Source organism: Nannospalax galili, unplaced genomic scaffold (assembly GCF_000622305.1).
Source record: "Nannospalax galili isolate Female #2095 unplaced genomic scaffold, S.galili_v1.0 scaffold286, whole genome shotgun sequence".
NCBI lineage: Eukaryota > Metazoa > Chordata > Mammalia > Rodentia > Spalacidae > Nannospalax > Nannospalax galili.
In genome coordinates, this window is record NW_008359442.1 from 4,512,292 (window position 1) to 4,519,573 (window position 7,282).

Consider the following 7,282-nt stretch of genomic DNA (forward strand, 5'->3'; position numbering starts at 1 on the left):
TTTCCTTCCTTCCTTCCTTCCTTCCTTCCTTCCTTCCTTCCTTCCTTCCTTCCAAAATTACCAAGGCTTTATTTTTCTCTCATAAAGATAGCCCTGTGTACTGGAGAAATAAAAGGAAATAAAAAGGATACATATTTCTCATGAATAAACACCATTTATCTACTTCAGGCTGCATACCATAAAGAAGTGACATGAAGTGGGGAAAGGTGTAGTACTTTTACCTTCACAACCATAAAATGCTAAGTAAACAAAATTAAATGGACTTAATTAATGCTGTAAATCCCCATAGGGAAAACCAAGATGACTTTAAAAAATGATCATTGCTGGGCTTGGTGGCACTCACCTTTGATCCCAGCACTTGGGAGGTAGAGGCAGGCAAATCTCTGTGTGATCAAGGTCAGCCTGGTCTGTGTAGTGAGTTCCAGGCCAGCTGGGGGCTATAGGGAGACCTTATCTCAAAAAAAAAAACCAGATAAAAAAATTAAAAATATGATAAAATAAAAGATCAGTTGCAGTATGGTACACAACAACAAAGTCCCACTAGAGTGGGCTCCCGTGGAGGTACACCAGCATTAGTCCTTGGCGCAGAAATAACAAAAGGCTCCAAAGGGTGGAAGGTGAAAGCAACCAGGCGACACACTGTCTGGTTGATGGGGAGGCCCAGTACACCTGCTTGAGTCTCAAACTTGAGCAGGCTAGAGTCCCAGGCATAGAACCTGATAGGGTGATCGCAAGTCTTGGGTCTCTCTGTGACTGACACCAAGAGAGACAAATCCAGATAGGGGCTCCCACTATAAGAGTGGACATTGATGGGGAGCTGGCTTAGCAGCCAGAGGTACACGAGCAACCTGTGTTTCAAGGAGTTGATGAAAGGGTCACTAAAGGGGTTAGCCATGCCTGCCTGGCCGTCCTGCTGCACCTCAGGGAAAATGGCTCACAGTGAGCCCGTCATCCTAATAGCAGAAGCAGCCAATGGTCCACACGTCAACAAAAGTGCCTTCAGGAGTCACCTCTAGAAGGCATGAATGGTCTGCAGCTGTATGGACAATATGGCCAGGATGTTTTTGTATACGTACAGCCCTTGGTTGTGTGACAAGGTCACTCTGTCACACTTGAATGTTCGTGTGTCACATAAGTGGCCAGTGTGAAGGTCAGTGATACAGAGGGAATAGTTCTCTGGAGGGGATCGTGGGTTGCGAGTCACTGACTCGCTGTTCTGATGTATCTTGTAGAAAGGAGGGTGAGGTTCATCTGGAGGGTAGGCACAGGCAGTCATCAGCTAAGAGGCTACACTCCTGGTTCAGGTGCTCACCTTTGGCCACTACGTTAGTAATGTGCGTCGGTGTGGTCGCTGGCTGTGGCTGCTTTCCTCCGGCTATGGCTGCTCTCCTGGTCTTTTAGTTCCTCAGATCAGTCATCCCGGTCAGGACCCCAGGGCTGGTGAGGAGTCTGCACCAGCATCGCAGCATTCAGGCACAGGAGACCAGGTTCAGGGACACAGATCTGCTTTATTGCAAGAAAGTATGGGCTTATATAGGGGTAATAGTCCAATCACAACACAGCATATGGGATCCCTTATTAGCATGGCAGACTAGTATCCTATTACACTCTAGCGGGCCAGATGCCCCATTAGAAGCGATGCATTCCAGTATGATAGGTATGTAAGGCAAAAGACAAAATCAGTCACGAGATTTTCCACAACACACCAGGACAAAAAAGTGCTCAAAGAGCCATCCTTGCATGCTGACTAACCACTGGACAGGATCTCTCCCTTATGTCCCTAAAGGAGGTCCTCTGCTGGATGACAGCCCTGGCATTCATAGATTTCAAGAGCTGTTTGGTCAGACAAAAAAAAACAATAAAGTGGCGTCCATCAGGTGGGAATTTACACAGGAAATAAGGAGGCTTCTCCACATTGACAACTGTGAAGTTGGGAAATTCTGGTGGAAGACACAGATCTGGTGCCAGTGGGTACCTGCTTCACCTGAACCCCCGATGTGCCAGCCTTCTAAAACGCTGAATGACCTTTTGGTTTTGGATTCTTCTAGGTTTAATGGTGGAAACAAGAGATCCATTATTATATCTGTCTAGTCCCGATTCAAGGAGCCTGGGTGAGGGTCGCCCTAACCTGCTGGTTGCACATCTCCTCCAGTCCCAGCGCCGCCATGTCTCCGGACCCTGGTGTCTGCGGCCACCGGCCCCTGTTTCTGCTAGCTAGTGCCTGCATTCTTTTTAAAATTTATTTATTTATTTCTTTTTATTTTATGTATATGAGTGTTATGCCTGCAGCTGTGCAAGTGCACATCTGTGCTGCAGCGCCCCTGGAGGACAGAAAAGGGCTTTACACCTCTTGGAACTAGAGTTAGTCACCATGTGTATGCTGGGATTCAAACCTGGGTCTTCTGCAAGAACAACCAGTGTACTTAACAGCTGAGCCATCTCTCCAGCCCCTCAACCTACTTCCTTATACAACCCAGAGCCACCTGCCAAGGGGTGGCACCACCCACATTGGCTTGGGCCCTCCTACATTATTCAACCATCAAGAAAACGCCCCACCCACACACCCATAGGTCAATCCAGTGGAGAAAATCCTTCAGTTGAGGTTCTCTTTTCCCAGGTGTATAAAGTTGACAACTGAAGCTATCAGCACAATGGGGAAGTTACATCAATGGCATCTCCACAGGATGGCAGTCTAACAAGATCTGGATAATAACAAATCCAGTTGACATACCAAGGTGGATTGGGGAAATTTCACCTCAAGATGAACTGCAGGCAACCAATGGATGTTGAGGGAGGGAGAATCAGTTTTTATCCAGGGACTAGGTCCCTAAAGTGTTGTCTAACTCCAAGTGAGCAGCCCTAAAGACAGGTACACAGGAGCAACTCTGATTGAACTCAGTTTATTATATACACACACATATATGGCTATAAATATATGCATATATATACATATATAATTAAAGAAGGGGACAACATATTGAAAGGGATTGGAGAGGGACTGAAAAAGTTTAACTGTTGAACTTTCCATTAAAATATTGTGGCTGAAATATATTTTAATCTGTGGCATAAAATATGGATTTGACTTCATATTTTTAAAAAATAATATTTAACCAAAGAACCAGCCCAGGATGTTTGTATCTATTAATCTAATTGCTTCCTTTCCTTCTATCATTCTTTGTATAGCAGATTAAACTGAGAAGGTCTTGCCTGTGCTAGGCAAATGTTCTGTCACTAAGCCACACTTTCAGACCATAAACTTGAAGTCACATGAAGAATGTACCACAAAGCTAAAAAATAAACAAAACAAAACAAAACACAACACAACAACAAAACAATCACATGTATAACAAAGAAAAGTATGGAACTGGACAGCAGGCTCAGTGGTTAAGACTGCTAGCTGTTATTGTAGGAGACAAGAATTCAGTTCACAAAACCCACATCAGGTGACTCACAACCACTTATAATTCCAGTTCTAGGGGATTCATCACCCTTTGAAGGCCTCTGTAGAACCCCTCCCCATTTGTGGTATACATACACACAGACACAGACACTGTCACATAGATTGAAAAATAAGAGAAGTGGTCTCTCGTATTTTTGCATCATCTGTTTGGTCACAAATGGCTGCTTCTCTCATATACTTTATGCTTTTACCAGCTTGCATCACAAAATAAGCAACACACAGATTTTATTTTCTCTGAGTATTGACAGACTTTCCTTTTCCTCTCTTGTTATTTCTTCTTGGCCAGTTTTGGCAATTATAGAATAAATGCTTGTGGATGGATGTGTGTAGAAGGGTTTTTCTTTTTTTTTGTTTAATCTGTGTACAGTTAATTCTAGTCACAGATCTAGTGTCAACATAAAGCAATCAGCATAGATCCCGTCCTTTGCCCCTCTTCACCAGTTTCAGAGCTTGTGTCAGGGAACAAAAATACAATCCTTTTTCTTTTGCACTGACAATCCAAGGGAGATAACAGAGTGTTCAATTAGTTGAGCTAATGGAGCAGCTCCCTCAGTTAAGCATCGAGAACAGTTTTGAAGTCCTCTTACTTCCTGCTCAATTTCGTTCTTTCTGATAACATTTTTTTTCCAATGGTAATGCTTTTCACATCTACTAATTATTAAGGAGCAAATTTTTATGCTTTGAAAAATTATTTTTTAAAATTATTTATTTATTTATTTATCTATCTTACACCCACTTCCCAGATAGCATCCTCCCATAGCCTTCCTCCCCCCACTAGAGTCCTTATACTCTGATATCCCTGCTACTGTCTGCTGTGTTGTCATTGTAGACACACTCAGCCATTCCCCACTACTTGCCCTTCTGGTGAATCTAGTCAGCCTATCTAGAGGTCTTTGTTTTAGGAGGGTCAGCTGTTCCTCATCTAGAGGTAATCAGTTGCCAGTATTCCTTTGGGTAAGATTGGGGACTGCTGTTCATTTCCCCAGTTCTATGCTGGGTTACTATCTGGGAATCCCTTTGGCCACCCTGGCCAACAACTCAAGAGAAGGTATCACCTATCTGGCATTGTTGCTTGTTATGTAGCCTTTGGCTACACATATGGACTCTTATGAAATTATATTGGCCCCTTTAATCCTTGGTTATACATTCCTTTTGGGTGTTTAAGGCCATACAGTTGGCCCAGATAAACCAATTTATTTTTACTCTTAAGGTCATTTGAGGATCTATTCCTCAGGGGTCACATGGGCTTGGGAGGAGCCCATGGCTCCTTTCTTTTACCAGTTCCGTCTTTGTGAAGATAAGTCAAAGGTCGTGCTCGACCGTGGTTAGCTTTGCTTGGGAGCATGGAGGAAATGATTCCTCTGTGCTGACCCTCCTCTTTATAGACTGGACACTGGTTCAAGTCCATCTGGTGAGGGGTCTCCTCAGCCTCCGTGATCAAGAGGACAGTTGACCACCACCATTATAGGACATTTTGAAAGATGCTCATAGTCCCCTGGAACTAGTCAACCTAGGAGGGCAAGGAGCAAAAAGTGTCCATTATGTCATTCTGACCAATTTATTATAGGCCTCAAAGCACGTCTGTTAAATACCAAAGAAGGTTAGTTGCACAAGTCTGGTATTTTTAATTACTGTGTGTCATGCAGATAAATCTTGGGCAAAGACCAGTTGTTCTCAGATAAACCTTACCTAGACATATATTTCTTGATCTGCTATGTATAATTTGTCAGTAGGTTGCAGGATTAATATGGTTCCCTCTAGTTTTCAAACCTAGCTAGGCATTGTTTATCTCTCGCATTGTCTCACCCCTCCATCATGGTTTTCCCACTTAAGGTGCCCCCATTTCCCCCTTTCTCCCTTACTAATACCCTTCTCCTATGGTCCTACCTCTCTTGAGCTCCTTCTTTCCCTTTATCCCTTAGGTTCCTTGTATACCCTTCCTCCCCCTCCCTTTCTTTCAGCTTCTTTCTTTTCCTGTACCTCCCTGGTTCATTTTCATTATCCTGGTTCCTGTAGTTATGTGTGGATACATACTCACTTATCAGGATTTTGTTCTAGGATCCACATATGAGGGAGAGCATACGTTGATTTTTTTCTGAGTCTGTGTTACTTCACTTAGTATAACAGTTTCTAGTTCCATCCATTTACCTGCAAATTTCATGATTTCATCTTTCTTTACTGCTGAGTAAAACTCCATCGTATATATGAACCACATTTTCCTTAACCACTCATCAATTGAGGGACACTTAGGTTGCTTCCATCTCTTAGCTATTGTGAAAAGAGCAGCAACAAACATGGATGTACAAGTGTCTCTGCAATAGGATGAGTTCTTGGTGTGTATGCCAAGGAGTGGTATAACTGGGTCAAATGGTGGGTTCATTTGTAGTTTTTTAAGAGTTCTCCACACTGCTTTCCATAGGGGTTGAACAAGTTTGCAGCCCCACCAGCAGTGGAAGAGTGTTCCCCTTTCCCCACATCCTCCCCAACATTTTGTATCATTGGTTTTCTTGATCTTAGCAAATCTGACTGAGTTAATGTGAAATCTTAAAGTGGTTTTAATTTGCATTTCCCTAATTATTAGTGATGTTGAACATCTTTTAAGATGTTTCATAGCCATCTTTACTTCTTCTTTTGAAAACTCTCTGTTCAGTTCCTTAGCCCATCTTTTAATTGGGGTCTTTCATTTCTTGATTCTTTGTTTTTTGAGTTTTTAATATATTCTGGATGCTAGCCCTCGGATTTTCTCCCATTCTGTGGGTTTTCTCTTCGCTTCCTTTTGATGTACAGAAGCTTTTTAGTTTAATGAGGTCCCATCTGGCCTCCTTTGATGTACAGAAGCTTTTTAGTTTAATGAGGTCCCATTTGTTCATTCTTGCCCTTGTTTCTTGAGCAATTGGTGCCTGGTCTAGAAAATCCTTTCCTACACCTGTATCTTGTAGGTTTTTCCCAAAGTTTTCTTCTAATAATTTCAGAGTTTCAGGCTTTACATTGAGGTCTTAGAGCCATTTGGAATTGACTTTTGTACAGGGTGAAACATAAGGGTTTAGTTTATTTCTTTTATAAATGGAGATTCAGTTTGCCAGCAGCATTTGCTGAACACGCTTTCTTTACTTTAGTTAATGTTCTTGGCCCCTTTGTCAAATATCAGGTGGATGAAATTGCATTTACTCATATTTGGGTCTTCAATTTTGTTCCATTGGTCTATGGGCCTATTTTTGTGCCAGTACCATATTGTTTTGATGACTATAGCTCTGTAATACAGCTTGAAATCTGGTATAGTAATCCCCCTGGCTTTGCTCTTAGTGCTCAGGGTTGCTTTGGCTATCCGAGGTCTTCTGTGAGTCCATATGAATTTTAGCATAGTTTTATCCAATTCTGTGAAAAATATGGGGATTTTGATTGGCATTGTGTTGAATGTATAAAAGACTTTTGGTAGGATGGTCATTTTCACAATATTAGTTTTTCCAATCCATGAGCATGGGAGGTCCTTCCATCTTCTGATGTCTTCCTCAATCTCTTTCTTTAAAGATTTGAAATTTTCATTGTAGAGGTCTTTAATGTCATTGGTCAGGTTTATTCCGAGATATTTTTTTTTTTTCAGCTATCGTGAAGGGGAATGTTTCCGTGTGCTCTTTCTCTGATTGCTTGTAATTGGTATATAGAAAGTTTATAGACTTTTGTAGGTTAATTTTGTAACCTGCCACTTTACTGAATGCGATAATAATTTCTAGGAGTTTTGGGAGGAATTTTTGGCATGCCTTAGATATCATTTCATCTACAAAAAGGGATAATTTGATCTCTTCTTTTCCAATTATTACTCCT

At 41.9% G+C, this 7,282-nt stretch overlaps 1 pseudogene; it reads right to left on the reverse strand.

Annotated features, from left to right (window-relative positions):
* Positions 1-505: 505 nt before the first annotated feature.
* The window catches only part of LOC103725781, a 126,143-nt pseudogene continuing 119,366 nt past the window's right edge, over positions 506-7,282 (reverse strand).